This window comes from Coffea eugenioides, unplaced genomic scaffold, assembly GCF_003713205.1.
Source record: "Coffea eugenioides isolate CCC68of unplaced genomic scaffold, Ceug_1.0 ScVebR1_598;HRSCAF=1300, whole genome shotgun sequence".
In the NCBI taxonomy this organism is placed as follows: Eukaryota; Viridiplantae; Streptophyta; class Magnoliopsida; order Gentianales; family Rubiaceae; genus Coffea; species Coffea eugenioides.
This window is the reverse complement of record NW_020864450.1, coordinates 23,464-42,786: the sequence shown is the minus strand read 5'-3', so window position 1 is coordinate 42,786 and position 19,323 is coordinate 23,464. Positions and strand designations below refer to the sequence as shown.

Genomic DNA, 19,323 nt, shown 5'->3' with positions numbered 1-19,323 from the left:
ATGCAGTAGAAGATCCTAATACACACTTAGCTACATTCTTGGAAATTTGTGATACAATTAAAATGAATGGAGTTAGTGATGATGCTATAAGGCTAAGGTTGTTCCCATTTTCATTGAGAGATAAGGCCAAACTTTGGCTACACTCTCATGCTCCTAATACTTTCACTGGATGGGATGAACTATCAAGAGCATTCTTAAATAAGTATTTTCCACCAGGTAAGACTGCTAAGTTTAGAATGGATATCACTGGTTTTAGTCAAATGGAAGGAGAATCATTATATGAAGCATGGGAAAGGTTTAGAGATTTGCTTCGGAAATGTCCACATCATGGACTGCCGGAGTGGTTAATCATACAAACCTTCTATAATGGTTTAGTTTTTTCTACTAAAACTATGATTGATGCAGCTGCAGGTGGAGCTTTAATGGGTAAATCACCCCAAGAAGCTCAAAATTTGATAGAAGAAATGGCCGCAAATAACTACCAATGGGCCAATGAAAGAGGTAATACGAGACGTCACGCAGGTATGATCGAAATGGACACTCTCAATATGTTGAGTGCCCAAATGAATAACGTGATGAAGTTATTGAGTAGACAAGGTGGAGTTAGCCCAAGTTCATCTAATGCTCACGTAGCTTGTTGTTCTTTCTGTGGAGGTGAACATGATATTAATGAGTGTGTTGATTCTGAGCAGGTACAATTTGTCAATAATTACAACCGAAATGCTCCAAATAATCCCTACTCGAATACTTACAATCCGGGGTGGAGAAATCATCCAAACTTTGGATGGAAAGATCAAGGCAATCAACAAAGGCCAACCAATCCGCCGGGATTTCAACCAAGGCAACCACAGGCTGAAACTAAACCAAGTTGGGAGATCGCGGTGGAAAAACTTGCTAAGGTGACTTCGGATAGATTCGAGCGAGTTGAGGGGCGGTTGGACCAATTAGCTGGGATGTACAGAAACTTGGAGGTTCAAATTGGTCAAATTGCCAATGTGATCAACAATAGAAACCCTGGTGAATTACCAAGTAAAACCGAAGTGAATCCGAGAGAGCATGTCAACGCAATCATTCTTAGAAGCGGTAAAACGGTTGAAGGATTCGATTTTGAAAATTCAGGTGGTGAAAAAGACAAGAAGCAAGCAATTGAAGGGGAGCAAGAAAGTCAAAATGATCATGTTATCATTGATATTGATGCACTTCATCCCAAATCAAATTCTAATGTGATACCTTTTCCTCACAGGTTGAAGAAAGATGGACAGGATCGGGAGTTTGAAAAGTTCTTCAAAATGTTTAAACAATTGCACATTAACATTCCTTTCATTGATGCTATAACACAGATTCCCTCTTATGCACGTTTCTTGAAAGACATCATGTCAAAGAAGAGGAAAATTGTAGATAATGAGATGATAGCATTAACGGAAGAGTGTAGTGCATTGATTAAAAATAAACTCCCTCCTAAATTGAAAGATCCGGGAAGTTTTTCTATTCCTTGCACTATTGGTCAATTGCATTTTTCTAATGCTTTATGTGATTTAGGTGCAAGTGTGTCACTTATGCCGTTATCGGTTGCCCGAAGATTGGGACTTCAAGAGCTAAAAGCTACCAATATTACATTGCAATTGGCGGATCGGTCAATCACACGTCCCATGGGTATTTTGGAAAATGTGCTCATAAAGGTAAAACAATCTATAATACCTGTGGATTTTGTTGTCTTAGATATTGAAGAAGATGTGAGAATGCCAATTATTCTAGGACGACCGTTTTTAGCCACTGCACGAACTATAATTGATGTAGAAAAAGGTAAGCTTATATTACGGGTTAATGGTGAGGAATTGAAATTCAATTTGGATAATAAAGAAGGGAATATAGAGCCTACTGCTCTTGTTTCTAATATGCCATATGATGAAAAGGTTAACCAAGAAAGGACCGAAGAAGTTAAATTTATAAATGTCCTTGGTACTAACTTTCATGGTGTAGGAACAAAGGAGGAGAAGATAAGGATGGAAGTTGGCTTAATAAATTCGCCATTCCATGAAGAAAATGGTGAAAAGTTGAGCCAATTCAGCAAAAACAAGCAAAATCCACTCCAAGGTGAAGTTGAGCCTCTCTATGACAAGTCTAATATTCCTCCTTGGCATTTGAGGAAATTGGACTATGAAGATCAATGCATGGTTCACCACATGGTGGATTGGCTCGGGAGTTTCGACCCATGGGGAGAAAATCTCTCTCTAATGCTCTAAAGTGATTCAACTTTTTCAGTCGAGCCAACGACTATAAACAAAAGCGCTAATTGGGAGGCAACCCAATATTTAGGTTATATTTGTTAACTTGGTGTGATTTTGTGGTTTGAATCAATGTTTTAGCTAAATTGTTGTTTTTGTAATGTAGGGTTGGCAATTGAAGGCAAGGATGACCAATTGAGTACAAAAAAGGCGAACTTTGATCAAACAACTCAACCCCTCGATTTGCGTTAAAGGTGTTTTTGATTCATTATAAAGGGGTAAAATGCATGTTTTTAATGTTTTACATTTGTTCCAGCCATTACAATTGGCAAACAAATGATCTATGATGCATTTTGAGTCATTGGGGTACCTTTTGTAATTTTTCAAAAGTTGAAATTCTGCTAAAAATCGAAGCAGAAAACGCGTTTTCCAAGAAAACGCGACTCAAAGTCGCGTTTCTCAGAATCGCGTTTTCAATTCTGCGCCTGCAGAAAAGAAAACGCGCCTTCAAAACGCGACCTCAAGTCGCGTTTTAATGGAAGTCGCGTTTTCAAGCCTGGATCAAGACTAAAAACGCGACTTCAGAAACGCGACTCAAAGTCGCGTTTTCCAACACAGTCGCGTTTTCATTCCTGCAAGATTTGTGCAGGAAACGCGACTTCAAAAACGCGAGTTGAAGGCGCGTGTTTAGTCGCGTTTTATGTGTCTGAATATAGCCTTCAGAAACGCGATTTCAGCCTTTCTTCTTCACTTCTCCAATTTTTCCAGCCGCGTTTTTCCCTCTTCCTTCTACCCAACTCACAAATTTTCATTTATACTCCATAATCTTGCTAAAAATCATCACCCCAACACCTTTTGAGCTTCATATACCCTTTTTAACCGATTAAAATCCAAGAAAAATACCTCAAATCAGGTTTTTGAGGGATTGAAAGTTAGGGTTCTTAAACTCTAATTTCTTCAATTGGAGGTTGTTTCATAGGGCTTTTTGCATTTTTAGCATCACCAAACATCCTTCTACGTGATTGAGGTAAGTTTGTTCATCAAATCTTTTGATTTTAGAAGTTCATATTTTTTATCCTGAGCTATCTGACATCTTTTAATTTCGAAAATTTGATGAGGTTCATGGCTATTTGTGATTTTATTCATGATTATTATGATTGTTTAAGCATGTTTAAATGTTTAAATGTAGCAATTTATTGGTTTTCAAGTACTTTAAAATTCACAATTGCTATATTTAGATGAAAATTGGAAAAAGGAACTAGGATGTTTTTGAGCCATTGGTGATGTTAAATTATGGTTAAAAAGGGTTAGTTGATGATGTTTAAGCATGTGCATTGTGTATAGTGAGTAATTTGGTTGATTTGGTGAGTTAGTTAGTTTAATTTTTGCCTAAACATGATTATAGCTAAAAGCATATTATTATTGTTAATTCTAAATAGTTATAATCATAATTGCTCCTATTTTCACTAATTAAAGTATAATTGATACATATCTTGTGTAATTTGGTGATTTTGGGCAACTTTAGGCAGAAAATATGTCTTGTACGATCATTGAATGATTAGAACTTGAGCAATTGTATTTGAGGTTATTTGGATTAATGCTGAACTTTTGTTGCCAAAAAATGAGTTGTAGTACATGTGGATAATTGAAATATTTTTTAGGTACTATGCCAAGAGGAAGAAGAGCGGTACTTTCATCCTCTAGTAGTGAGGAGAGGGAGGTTAATGAAGAGATGGAGGTGACTGAAGAGGAGAATTCACCTTCTCCTCCACCAATTAACCGTCGACCTGGTGAGGGCACCTCCCGTGGAGCGGGAAGATCGGTATTTGACAGTGCTAGGTTCAACACTCGCAGGAATCAGGAGTGGCATGAGGCGCGTGCTAATTTGGAGTTTTTGTTTGAGATGCACGTCAGTCCACCAGTTGAGATGATGTACAACATCTCAGAAGCTTTTGCTCAGCTAGGATGGGCTCCGATTCTCACCCTTCCAAACCATTACTACCCAGACCTGGTGCGCGAGTTTTACGCCAACATTGAAAGTAAGGCGCGCCATAGTGGAGAAATAATTGAGTCCTGGGTGCGTGGAAGACGAATCACCTTGTCACGGCAAGATTTGGCTGCTATTTTGGGGTGTATGGATGACGGACGTCCAGTAGACTTGAAGAAGGAGTTTGTTCCCCCGAATAGGAGGTGGGATCCCTCATTGGCCATGGCTAGGTTTGGTCTTGAGTACCAACCTTTTCGCTCTACCAGAAAGGAGACCATATTGGCGAATGTATTCGAACCTCGTCATCGTCTTATCATTTACATGATGGCTCACAATGTCATCCCAAAGAAGACGGGGCACACGGAGGTCCGCAAGAGCGATATCTACTTCTTGGATTACATGTTCCATAACCGGACATCTCCATATGCTCGGATTTCATTGCCTAACATCATCATCAGCCACATTAGGTCTACGGCGAGGCGTAAGACAACTTCCTTCAAACTTTCATTTCCTCGTCTACTGACTTTAATCTTCCCCCGTTTTGAAGTTCCGTTGGAAGGCATGCGGCTGGAGTATGTTCCACCACGTGCTGAGATGACTATCACTACTCTTCGCCGCCTTGGTATTGGCACGGGAGACATTCCACGCCCTGTTCAGGAGCGGAGACAAAAGGCTAGACATGGTCGCGATGGAGCTGGACCATTTACTGCAGCACCACCTCCTCCTCCGCCACAAACCAACTGGCAGCGGCTCTTTGGTCGTTTAGATGACATCGATCATCGCTTAGCCAGAATGGATACTCGCCTGGACCGAATTGAAGATCATTTAGGCACACACCCACCTCCCATCAATGATGATGAAGATGACGATGAAGAGGATGATTGAGGCTGTCCTTTGGCTGGCTTTTCTTTTGTTTGCTTGTTATTTTTATCTTTTGTTTGAAAAAAAATGTTAACTTACATTCCTTATTTTGAATATTGGAACTTGTGGCAGTAACTAGTAGATCGTTGACTGTAGATGGTTGAGCGGTCGATGACTCATGATTCAAGGCTTCACTGGACCGCAGTCATCTCACTTGGGGAGTCACTTGTTCCTTTCTTTTGTTTCTTTTCTTTTCTTTCCTTACACATTGAGGACAATGTGTATTTTAAGTGTGGGGGGAGAAATATGTGTAGTATTTGTGGTTTTAGTTGTGTTCGATATAATTCTTGTGCTTAAATTGTGTTTCTTGTGATTGCTGGCAGGGAGTTTTAGTCCACTTTTAAGGGGAGACTCTGTCAAAATTTTTCCAAAACCTTATACATATATATATGTTATTAACCATAATAAATAAATAAAATTTTGTCACTTATCCTTTTGAAATAAATATATGTGGTTTTGAAATTTCTTTTCTCATGGAATTTGGAAATGATTTTTATGTGATTATAATTTTTACATCTATAGGAAAGTATATCTAGTAAAGTGGAGAAAATTATGCCTACATTTTGCACATTTGATGAAAATGCTTCTTTTTATCTGATTTTATAAGAGAAGAAATTAATATGGTCAATAAGGTCATGATTATTCTTAGAGGAAATTTTATTATATATATCAAAAAAAAAAAAAGGGTTATTCTACTCCAATGATTTTTGTACTTAGTAACCGGGAGTCTTCATTTACAAATGTCGATTTTCGCGTAAAACGGTACTTAAATTAAGAGTATGAAAAGTAACTTGAGTATGTGAAATGTTGAGTAACCGGGGATCTTCATCTAAAAATGTTGATCTTCGCGTCAAAAGGCATTTTTCACAACTTAAGTAATGTTTAACCTTTGAAATTATTAAAAAAAAAAAAAAAAAAAAAAAAAAGTAAGTAAAATAAATTCCTCTTTAAGAAAAATAAAGAAGTTGATCATGAGATTAGTTAGCATCTTTATTGACTATATGAGTTGCTTGCTTGTAAAATTTGGTAAAAATGAGAAATTGAGTTGAATTAGTAAAATTATGGTATACTTGGCTCTTCTTTGCTTGATATTATGAGTACTTGAAATTAATGGAAAGATCACATAAGGGTTATTTACCTTGATTCAAGGAAATGAAGTTGAAATACTACATATGTTTATTTTCAATTTTTGGATCATTGATAGTTGGAATTTTATATTGCTTGAGGACAAGCAATGATTCAAGTGTGGGGGTATTTGATAAGAGTTTATTTTACGTATTTTAAAGTGCATTTTATTAGTTAATTTTGAGTTGATTATTTAGTTTTATAAATAAAATAAAGAGGTTTTTGGTAAAATTATATATTTTTGGTAAAAGTGGATAATATTGCATTTCTATTGATTTTAATGGTAAAAACTTCATTTTTATGCAGGAATGATGATTCAATCACCAAAGGATGTCAAATGAGGTAAAAAGTAGAGATTTGGTGATGAATTCAAGTGGCAACAAGAAAAATGAAGTGAAAAAACGTTCAAGTGAAGAATTGCACTTCAAGACAGTTTTGACACTCTTCAGCATTTTGATCATATCTGGAGCTACACTTATCGGATTGAGGTGATCTGTATACCATTTTAAAGCTAAGAAAGAGACCTACAATTCGTATGAAGACATCGAAATCCATTTCTGCCATCTTCATGGGCAAAACGTTGGAATACAGAAGCTGCATTCTGTGGTCGGAAGTTAAAACAGAGGTTTGAACAGTTGACAGTATTTCGATCATATCTCAGGCTACAAAGCTCCGATTTGGATGATTCTTGAAGCATTGGAAAGCTAACACAAAGGGTTACAACTTTTGTGTTTTGCACAAAAGCTAGTTTGGCCTTTATCAATGAGAAAATCGCAGTTGAAATAAGGCCAGAGTGAAAACGCGAGTAGACAAAACGCGAGTTATGCCGCGTTTTGTGTAGGCGCGTTTTATAGCCGAAATTCTGCAATTTGACTCAGCCAATTCTCTTGTGTTCATACCACTTTCCAGCTATAAGATGCAAGGGAATTCGGTGCACATGCTTCAGAAGACAAAAGGGCAAGAAAAGTGGCTTATTTTCAAGTCAAAAATATTAGTTTTTGACTATGCTAACAAAGTGGAGATTTGGGAATCAAAGGATAGAATTTGACTTGGAAAAATGGAGCTTTTGAGTAGTTTTTATGCAGAGATAGAGGGAGAGGTCTGGAGATCCATTCGTAGCTTAGCTTCTTACAGAAAAACATAGTCTCTCTAGCTAGGTACTTGCAAGGGACAATTGGGATTTCATCTTGTAATCATCTAAATTCAAGACAAAGGAGATTTTTGGAAGGCTTCACCATATCTTGGCTAAGACTTTCTTTACTCTGTTTGTATTTGTAATTCATGATGATTTACATTAATGAAGTTATGAGTGTTTCATCATTCATGAGTAGCTAATTTCCTTTATCTAGGGAGTAGATGAAGCTTATGGCCAAATGATATGAAGTGATTGTGATTTATGCTTGTTATGTCTTGTATTAACTTATCTACTTGTGTATGTTGGATTACTTGTTGTTGCTTGATCACCAATAGCAGGTTTATAGTTGTTTTTACTCATTGAGAAATGGTAAAAATAATGGAATGACATAAGTAGAGCTTGAGTAGTATATTCATGAGAATAGAAATACATTCAAGTGGATGAAATCTGCATTTCATGTGTGAATAAGAACAGATTTAGTATTTACCAAGAGATTAGGAAAAACTAATCTGTTTTAACCCATTATTATCATGAGAATGTGATTTTGGTATTTCTGGAAATGAATCCTTGGTTAAACAAGAGCAGTAACAAGTGTTGAATTAATTCATTTTAGATCTTTTGTGTCATAAGTGGAATCTACATCCCTAGATCTTAATATTTAGTGAATTCTATTCCTTTTGTGAAATTGCATTTATCTAGTTAAGAATTTTTGTAGTTGAATTACATTCTGAAATTTCTGCTCAAATTAATTGTAAGTCTAAATAATAGAGTAAATTAGTATCTAATAATTGTTTTAATTGCTCCTCGTGGGATCGACCCGATACACATCTTGTACTACAATTGCGACCTGTATACTTGCAGTCCAACGGGTGTAAATTCGGAATTAAACTTGCATTGATATAAAAAAAAACCCGTCAAGTTTTTGGCGCCGTTGCCGGGGAGCGGCAATATTAGAGCCTAATCATCTTTATTAATTTAGACAGCTTTATTTTTTAGATTATATTTAATCTTATATTGTAATCAGTTTTTTTTTTACCATTGAAGTTGCATAATATTTCTTATTTCTGTTTGTAGTGTATGCACCGGGCGTCACGGGAAGTTACACCTTTCGATCCAGAAATTGAGAGGACACTACGTAGACAAAGGAGGCATCCACTACAGCAAGAAGAACAAGAGATTTGGCAACCTATAGAGGAAATCTCAATAGAGCTACCATTTGAGGAAGAGATGGCGGAAAATGACCCAAATAGGCGAGTTCTACGAGATTATACTCTACCGGGAACACAAGGATCTCAAACAAGCATAGTAAGGCCTACGGTAAATGCTAACAATTTTGAGATTAAACCATCACTTATCCAAATGGTTCAACAATCTCAATTTGGAGGTAATGCAGTAGAAGATCCTAATACACACTTAGCTACATTCTTGGAAATTTGTGATACAATTAAAATGAATGGAGTTAGTGATGATGCTATAAGACTAAGGTTGTTCCCATTTTCATTGAGAGATAAGGCCAAACTTTGGCTACACTCTCATGCTCCTAATACTTTCACTGGATGGGATGAACTATCAAGAGCATTCTTAAATAAGTATTTTCCACCAGGTAAGACTGCTAAGTTTAGAATGGATATCACTGGTTTTAGTCAAATGGAAGGAGAATCATTATATGAAGCATGGGAAAGGTTTAGAGATTTGCTTCGGAAATGTCCACATCATGGACTGCCGGAGTGGTTAATCATACAAACCTTCTATAATGGTTTAGTTTTTTCTACTAAAACTATGATTGATGCAGCTGCAGGTGGAGCTTTAATGGGTAAATCACCCCAAGAAGCTCAAAATTTGATAGAAGAAATGGCCGCAAATAACTACCAATGGGCCAATGAAAGAGGTAATACGAGACGTCACGCAGGTATGATCGAAATGGACACTCTCAATATGTTGAGTGCCCAAATGAATAACGTGATGAAGTTATTGAGTAGACAAGGTGGAGTTAGCCCAAGTTCATCTAATGCTCACGTAGCTTGTTGTTCTTTCTGTGGAGGTGAACATGATATTAATGAGTGTGTTGATTCTGAGCAGGTACAATTTGTCAATAATTACAACCGAAATGCTCCAAATAATCCCTACTCGAATACTTACAATCCGGGGTGGAGAAATCATCCAAACTTTGGATGGAAAGATCAAGGCAATCAACAAAGGCCAACCAATCCGCCGGGATTTCAACCAAGGCAACCACAGGCTGAAACTAAACCAAGTTGGGAGATCGCGGTGGAAAAACTTGCTAAGGTGACTTCGGATAGATTCGAGCGAGTTGAGGGGCGGTTGGACCAATTAGCTGGGATGTACAGAAACTTGGAGGTTCAAATTGGTCAAATTGCCAATGTGATCAACAATAGAAACCCTGGTGAATTACCAAGTAAAACCGAAGTGAATCCGAGAGAGCATGTCAATGCAATCATTCTTAGAAGCGGTAAAACGGTTGAAGGATTCGATTTTGAAAATTCAGGTGGTGAAAAAGACAAGAAGCAAGCAATTGAAGGGGAGCAAGAAAGTCAAAATGATCATGTTATCATTGATATTGATGCACTTCATCCCAAATCAAATTCTAATGTGATACCTTTTCCTCACAGGTTGAAGAAAGATGGACAGGATCGGGAGTTTGAAAAGTTCTTCAAAATGTTTAAACAATTGCACATTAACATTCCTTTCATTGATGCTATAACACAGATTCCCTCTTATGCACGTTTCTTGAAAGACATCATGTCAAAGAAGAGGAAAATTGTAGATAATGAGATGATAGCATTAACGGAAGAGTGTAGTGCATTGATTAAGAATAAACTCCCTCCTAAATTGAAAGATCCGGGAAGTTTTTCTATTCCTTGCACTATTGGTCAATTGCATTTTTCTAATGCTTTATGTGATTTAGGTGCAAGTGTGTCACTTATGCCGTTATCGGTTGCCCGGAGATTGGGACTTCAAGAGCTAAAAGCTACCAATATTACATTGCAATTGGCGGATCGGTCAATCACACGTCCCATGGGTATTTTGGAAAATGTGCTCATAAAGGTAAGACAATCTATAATACCTGTGGATTTTGTTGTCTTAGATATTGAAGAAGATGTGAGAATGCCAATTATTCTAGGACGACCGTTTTTAGCCACTGCACGAACTATAATTGATGTAGAAAAAGGTAAGCTTATATTACGGGTTAATGGTGAGGAATTGAAATTCAATTTGGATAATAAAGAAGGGAATATAGAGCCTACTGCTCTTGTTTCTAATATGCCATATGATGAAAAGGTTAACCAAGAAAGGACCGAAGAAGTTAAATTTATAAATGTCCTTGGTACTAACTTTCATGGTGTAGGAACAAAGGAGGAGAAGATAAGGATGGAAGTTGGCTTAATAAATTCGCCATTCCATGAAGAAAATGGTGAAAAGTTGAGCCAATTCAGAAAAGACAAGCAAAATCCACTCCAAGGTGAAGTTGAGCCTCTCTATGACAAGTCTAATATTCCTCCTTGGCATTTGAGGAAATTGGACTATGAAGATCAATGCATGGTTCACCACATGGTGGATTGGTTCGGGAGTTTCGACCCATGGGGAGAAAATCGCTCTCTAATGCTCTAAAGTGATTCAACTTTTTTCAGTCGAGCCAACGACTATAAACAAAAGCGCTAATTGGGAGGCAACCCAATATTTAGGTTATATTTGTTAACTTGGTGTGATTTTGTGGTTTGAATCAATGTTTTAGCTAAATTGTTGTTTTTGTAATGTAGGGTTGGCAATTGAAGGCAAGGATGACCAATTGAGTACAAAAAAGGCGAACTTTGATCAAACAACTCAACCCCTCGATTTGCGTTAAAGGTGTTTTTGATTCATTATAAAGGGGTAAAATGCATGTTTTTAATGTTTTACATTTGTTCCAGCCATTACAATTGGCAAACAAATGATCTATGATGCATTTTGAGTCATTGGGGTACCTTTTGTAATTTTTCAAAAGTTGAAATTCTGCTAAAAATCGAAGCAGAAAACGCGTTTTCCAAGAAAACGCGACTCAAAGTCGCGTTTCTCAGAATCGCGTTTTCAATTCTGCGCCTGCAGAAAAGAAAACGCGCCTTCAAAACGCGACCTCAAGTCGCGTTTTAATGGAAGTCGCGTTTTCAAGCCTGGATCAAGACTAAAAACGCGACTTCAGAAACGCGACTCAAAGTCGCGTTTTCCAACACAGTCGCGTTTTCATTCCTGCAAGATTTGTGCAGGAAACGCGACTTCAAAAACGCGAGTTGAAGGCGCGTGTTTAGTCGCGTTTTATGTGTCTGAATATAGCCTTCAGAAACGCGATTTCAGCCTTTCTTCTTCACTTCTCCAATTTTTCCAGCCGCGTTTTTCCCTCTTCCTTCTACCCAACTCACAAATTTTCATTTATACTCCATAATCTTGCTAAAAATCATCACCCCAACACCTTTTGAGCTTCATATACCCTTTTTAACCGATTAAAATCCAAGAAAAACACCTCAAATCAGGTTTTTGAGGGATTGAAAGTTAGGGTTCTTAAACTCTAATTTCTTCAATTGGAGGTCAATTGGAGGTTGTTTCATAGGGCTTTTTGCATTTTTAGCATCACCAAACATCCTTCTACGTGATTGAGGTAAGTTTGTTCATCAAATCTTTTGATTTTAGAAGTTCATATTTTTTATCCTGAGCTATCTGACATCTTTTAATTTCGAAAATTTGATGAGGTTCATGGCTATTTGTGATTTTATTCATGATTATTATGATTGTTTAAGCATGTTTAAATGTTTAAATGTAGCAATTTATTGGTTTTCAAGTACTTTAAAATTCACAATTGCTATATTTAGATGAAATTGGAAAAAGGAACTAGGATGTTTTTGAGCCATTGGTGATGTTAAATTATGGTTAAAAAGGGTTAGTTGATGATGTTTAAGCATGTGCATTGTGTATAGTGAGTAATTTGGTTGATTTGGTGAGTTAGTTAGTTTAATTTTTGCCTAAACATGATTATAGCTAAAAGCATATTATTATTGTTAATTCTAAATAGTTATAATCATAATTGCTCCTATTTTCACTAATTAAAGTATAATTGATACATATCTTGTGTAATTTGGTGATTTTGGGCAACTTTAGGCAGAAAATATGTCTTGTACGATCATTGAATGATTAGAACTTGAGCAATTGTATTTGAGGTTATTTGGATTAATGCTGAACTTTTGTTGCCAAAAAAATGAGTTGTAGTACATGTGGATAATTGAAATATTTTTTAGGTACTATGCCAAGAGGAAGAAGAGCGGTACTTTCATCCTCTAGTAGTGAGGAGAGGGAGGTTAATGAAGAGATGGAGGTGACTGAAGAGGAGAATTCACCTTCTCCTCCACCAATTAACCGTCGACCTGGTGAGGGCACCTCCCGTGGAGCGGGAAGATCGGTATTTGACAGTGCTAGGTTCAACACTCGCAGGAATCAGGAGTGGCATGAGGCGCGTGCTAATTTGGAGTTTTTGTTTGAGATGCACGTCAGTCCACCAGTTGAGATGATGTACAACATCTCAGAAGCTTTTGCTCAGCTAGGATGGGCTCCGATTCTCACCCTTCCAAACCATTACTACCCAGACCTGGTGCGCGAGTTTTACGCCAACATTGAAAGTAAGGCGCGCCATAGTGGAGAAATAATTGAGTCCTGGGTGCGTGGAAGACGAATCACCTTGTCACGGCAAGATTTGGCTGCTATTTTGGGGTGTATGGATGACGGACGTCCAGTAGACTTGAAGAAGGAGTTTGTTCCCCCGAATAGGAGGTGGGATCCCTCATTGGCCATGGCTAGGTTTGGTCTCGAGTACCAACCTTTTCGCTCTACCAGAAAGGAGACCATATTGGCGAATGTATTCGAACCTCGTCATCGTCTTATCATTTACATGATGGCTCACAATGTCATCCCAAAGAAGACGGGGCACACGGAGATCCGCAAGAGCGATATCTACTTCTTGGATTACATGTTCCATAACCGGACATCTCCATATGCTCGGATTTCATTGCCTAACATCATCATCAGCCACATTAGGTCTACGGCGAGGCGTAAGACAACTTCCTTCAAACTTTCATTTCCTCGTCTACTGACTTTAATCTTCCCCCGTTTTGAAGTTCCGTTGGAAGGCATGCGGCTGGAGTATGTTCCACCACGTGCTGAGATGACTATCACTACTCTTCGCCGCCTTGGTATTGGCACGGGAGACATTCCACGCCCTGTTCAGGAGCGGAGACAAAAGGCTAGACATGGTCGCGATGGAGCTGGACCATCTACTGCAGCACCACCTCCTCCTCCGCCACAAACCAACTGGCAGCGGCTCTTTGGTCGTTTAGATGACATCGATCATCGCTTAGCCAGAATGGATACTCGCCTGGACCGAATTGAAGATCATTTAGGCACACACCCACCTCCCATCAATGATGATGAAGATGACGATGAAGAGGATGATTGAGGCTGTCCTTTGGCTGGCTTTTCTTTTGTTTGCTTGTTTGCTTGTTATTTTTATCTTTTGTTTGAAAAAAAATGTTAACTTACATTCCTTATTTTGAATATTGGAACTTGTGGCAGTAACTAGTAGATCGTTGACTGTAGATGGTTGAGCGGTCGATGACTCATGATTCAAGGCTTCACTGGACCGCAGTCATCTCACTTGGGGAGTCACTTATTCCTTTCTTTTGTTTCTTTTCTTTTCTTTCCTTACACATTGAGGACAATGTGTATTTTAAGTGTGGGGGGAGAAATATGTGTAGTATTTGTGGTTTTAGTTGTGTTCGATATAATTCTTGTGCTTAAATTGTGTTTCTTGTGGTTGCTGGCAGGGAGTTTTAGTCCACTTTTAAGGGGAGACTCTGTCAAAATTTTTCCAAAACCTTATACACATATATGTTATTAACTATAATAAATAAATAAAATGTTGTCACTTATCCTTTTAAAATAAATATATGCGGTTTTGATACTTCTTTTCTCATGAAATTTGGAAATGATTTTTATGTGATTATAATTTTTACATCTATAGGAAAGTATATCTAGTAAAATGGAGAAAATTATGCCTACATTTTGTATATTTGATGAAAATTCTTCTTTTTATCTAATTTTATAAGATAAGAAATTAATATGGTTAATAAGTGTCATACTCTTCTCATGATTACTCTTAGAGGGAATTTTATTATATATATATATATTGAAAAAAAAAAAGGGTTATTCTACTCCAATGATTCTCATACCGAGTAACCGGGGGTTGGCATCTACAAATGTCGACATTCGCGTAAAAAGGTACTTGAATTAAGAGTATGCAAAGTAACTTGAGTATGTGAAATGTTGAGTAACCGGGGATCTGCATCTAAAAATGTTGATCTTCGCGTCAAAAGGCATTTTTCACAACTTAAGTAATATTTAACCCTTAAAATATAAAATAAATAAATAAATAAATAAATAAATAAATAAAAAATTAATTAAATCCCTCTTTAAGAAAAATAAGAAGTTGATCATGAGATTAGTTAGCATTTTTATTGACTATAGGAGTTGCTTGCTTGCGAAATTGGATAAAAATAAGAAGTTGAGTTGAATTGGTAAAATTATGGTATACTTGGCTCTTCTTTGCTTGATATTATGAGTACTTGAACTTAATGGAAAGATCACATAAGGGTTATTTACCTTGATTCAAGGAAATGAAGTTGAAATACTACATATGTTTATTTTCAATTTTTGGATCATTGATGGTTGGAATTTTATATTGCTTGAGGACAAGCAATGATTCAAGTGTGGGGGTATTTGATAAGAGTTTATTTTACGTATTTTTAAGTGCATTTTATTAGTTAATTTTGAGTTGATTATTTAGTTTTATAAATAAAATAAAGAGGTTTTTGGTAAAATTATATATTTTTGGTAAAAGTGGATAATATTGCATTTCTATTGATTTTAATGGTAAAAACTTCATTTTTATGCAGGAATGATGATTCAATCACCAAAGGATGTCAAATGAGGTAAAAAGTAGAGATTTGGTGATGAATTCAAGTGGCAACAAGAAAAATGAAGTGAAAAAACGTTCAAGTGAAGAATTGCACTTCAAGACAGTTTTGACACTCTTCAGCATTTTGATCATATCTGGAGCTACACTTATCGGATTGAGGTGATCTGTATACCATTTTAAAGCTAAGAAAGAGACCTACAATTCGTATGAAGACATCGAAATCCATTTCTGCCATCTTCATGGGCAAAACGTTGGAATACAGAAGCTGCATTCTGTGGTCGGAAGTTAAAACAGAGGTTTGAACAGTTGACAGTATTTCGATCATATCTCAGGCTACAAAGCTCCGATTTGGATGATTCTTGAAGCATTGGAAAGCTAACACAAAGGGTTACAACTTTTGTGTTTTGCACAAAAGCTAGTTTGGCCTTTATCAATGAGAAAATCGCAGTTGAAATAAGGCCAGAGTGAAAACGCGAGTAGACAAAACGCGAGTTATGCCGCGTTTTGTGTAGGCGCGTTTTATAGCCGAAATTCTGCAATTTGACTCAGCCAATTCTCTTGTGTTCATACCACTTTCCAGCTATAAGATGCAAGGGAATTCGGTGCACATGCTTCAGAAGACAAAAGGGCAAGAAAAGTGGCTTATTTTCAAGTCAAAAATATTAGTTTTTGACTATGCTAACAAAGTGGAGATTTGGGAATCAAAGGATAGAATTTGACTTGGAAAAATGGAGCTTTTGAGTAGTTTTTATGCAGAGATAGAGGGAGAGGTCTGGAGATCCATTCGTAGCTTAGCTTCTTACAGAAAAACATAGTCTCTCTAGCTAGGTACTTGCAAGGGACAATTGGGATTTCATCTTGTAATCATCTAAATTCAAGACAAAGGAGATTTTTGGAAGGCTTCACCATATCTTGGCTAAGACTTTCTTTACTCTGTTTGTATTTGTAATTCATGATGATTTACATTAATGAAGTTATGAGTGTTTCATCATTCATGAGTAGCTAATTTCCTTTATCTAGGGAGTAGATGAAGCTTATGGCCAAATGATATGAAGTGATTGTGATTTATGCTTGTTATGTCTTGTATTAACTTATCTACTTGTGTATGTTGGATTACTTGTTGTTGCTTGATCACCAATAGCAGGTTTATAGTTGTTTTTACTCATTGAGAAATGGTAAAAATAATGGAATGACATAAGTAGAGCTTGAGTAGTATATTCATGAGAATAGAAATACATTCAAGTGGATGAAATCTGCATTTCATGTGTGAATAAGAACAGATTTAGTATTTACCAAGAGATTAGGAAAAACTAATCTGTTTTAACCCATTATTATCATGAGAATGTGATTTTGGTATTTCTGGAAATGAATCCTTGGTTAAACAAGAGCAGTAACAAGTGTTGAATTAATTCATTTTAGATCTTTTGTGTCATAAGTGGAATCTACATCCCTAGATCTTAATATTTAGTGAATTCTATTCCTTTTGTGAAATTGCATTTATCTAGTTAAGAATTTTTGTAGTTGAATTACATTCTGAAATTTCTGCTCAAATTAATTGTAAGTCTAAATAATAGAGTAAATTAGTATCTAATAATTGTTTTAAATTGCTCCTCGTGGGATCGACCCGATACACATCTCGTACTACAATTGCGACCTGTATACTTGCAGTCCAACGGGTGTAAATTCGGAATTAAACTTGCACTTAAAGTAAAAACCCGTCAAGTTTTTGGCGCCGTTGCCGGGGAGCGGCAATATTAGAGCCTAATCATCTTTATTAATTTAGACTGCTTTATTTTTTTTTAGATTATATTTAATCTTATATTGTAATCAGTTTTTGACAATTGAAATTGCATAATATCTCTTATTTCTGTTTGTAGTGTATGCACCGGGCGTCTCGGGAAGTTACACCTTTCGATCCAGAAATTGAGAGGACACTACGTAGACAAAGGAGGCATCCACCACAGCAAGAGGAACAAGAGATTTGGCAACCTATAGAGGAAATCTCAATAGATCTACCATTTGAGGAAGAGATGGCGGAAAATGACCCAAATAGGCGAGTTCTACGAGATTATACTCTACCGGGAACACAAGGATCTCAAACAAGCATAGTAAGGCCTACGGTAAATGCTAACAATTTTGAGATTAAACCATCACTTATCCAAATGGTTCAACAATCTCAATTTGGAGGTAATGCAGTAGAAGATCCTAATACACACTTAGCTACATTCTTGGAAATTTGTGATACAATTAAAATGAATGGAGTTAGTGATGATGCTATAAGACTAAGGTTGTTCCCATTTTCATTGAGAGATAAGGCCAAACTTTGGCTACACTCTCATGCTCCTAATACTTTCACTGGATGGGATGAACTATCAAGAGCATTCTTAAATAAGTATTTTCCACCAGGTAAGACTGCTAAGTTTAGAATGGATATCACTAGTTTTAGCCAATTGGAAGGTGAATCATTATATGAGGCATGGGAAAGGTTTAGAGATTTGCTTCGGAAATGTCCACATCATGGACTGCCGGAATGGTTAATCATACAAACCTTCTATAATGGTTTAGTTTTTTCTACTAAAACTATGATCGATGCAGCTGCAGGTGGAGCTTTAATGGGTAAATCACCCCAAGAGGCTCATAATTTGATAGAAGAAATGGCAGCAAATAACTATCAATGGGCCAATGAGAGAGGTAATACAAGACGTCATGCAGGTATGATAGAAATGGACACTCTCAATATGCTGAGTGCTCAAATGAATAATGTGATGAAGTTATTGAGTAGACAAGGTGGAGTTAGTCCAAGTTCATCTAATGCTCACGTAGCTTGTTGCTCTTTCTGTGGAGGTGAACATGATATTAATGAGTGTGTTGATTCTGAGCAGGTACAATTTGTTAATAATTACAACCGAAATGCTCCAAATAATCCCTACTCGAATACTTACAATTCGGGGTGGAGAAATCATCCAAACTTTGGATGGAAAGATCAAGGCAATCAACAAAGGCCAACCAATCCGCCGGGATTTCAACCAAGGCAACCCCAGGCTGAAACTAAACCAAGTTGGGAGATCGCGGTGGAAAAACTTGCTAAGGTGACTTCGGATAGATTCGAGCGAGTTGAGGGGCGGTTGGACCAATTAGCTGGGATGTACAGAAACTTGGAGGTTCAAATTGGTCAAATTGCCAATGTGATCAACAATAGAAACCCTGGTGAATTACCAAGTAAAACCGAAGTGAATCCGAGAGAGCATGTCAATGCAATCATTCTTAGAAGCGGTAAAACGGTTGAGGGATTCGATTTTGAAAATTCAGGTGGTGAAAAAGACAAGAAGCAAGCAATTGAAGGGGAGCAAGAAAGTCAAAATGATCATGTTATCATTGATATTGATGCACTTCATCCCAAATTAAATTCTAATGTGATACCTTTTCCTCACAGGTTGAAGAAAGATGGACAGGATCGGGAGTTTGAAAAATTCTTCAAAATGTTTAAACAATTGCACATTAACATTCCTTTCATTGATGCTATAACACAGATTCCCTCTTATGCACGTTTCTTGAAAGACATCATGTCAAAGAAGAGGAAAATTGTAGATAATGAGATGATAGCATTAACGGAAGAGTGTAGTGCATTGATTAAGAATAAACTCCCTCCTAAATTGAAAGATCCGGGAAGTTTTTCTATTCCTTGCACTATTGGTCAATTGCATTTTTCTAATGCTTTATGTGATTTAGGTGCAAGTGTGTCACTTATGCCGTTATCGGTTGCCCGGAGATTGGGACTTCAAGAGCTAAAAGCTACCAATATTACATTGCAATTGGCGGATCGGTCAATCACACGTCCCATGGGTATTTTGGAAAATGTGCTCATAAAGGTAAGACAATCTATAATACCTGTGGATTTTGTTGTCTTAGATATTGA

The 19,323-nt window shown here is 37.0% G+C and overlaps 3 non-coding genes across 3 annotated transcripts; all 3 read right to left on the bottom strand.

The window, feature by feature from the left end:
• Positions 1-227: 227 nt before the first annotated feature.
• LOC113758601 lies at positions 228-334 on the bottom strand. The gene has a single exon (XR_003466798.1). It is a non-coding gene; the product is annotated as a small nucleolar RNA R71 (small nucleolar RNA).
• Positions 335-9,007: 8,673 nt separating this feature from the next.
• On the bottom strand, positions 9,008-9,114 carry LOC113758600. The gene has a single exon (XR_003466797.1). It is a non-coding gene; the product is annotated as a small nucleolar RNA R71 (small nucleolar RNA).
• Positions 9,115-17,824: 8,710 nt separating this feature from the next.
• On the bottom strand, positions 17,825-17,931 carry LOC113758605. The gene has a single exon (XR_003466801.1). It is a non-coding gene; the product is annotated as a small nucleolar RNA R71 (small nucleolar RNA).
• Positions 17,932-19,323: the final 1,392 nt, after the last annotated feature.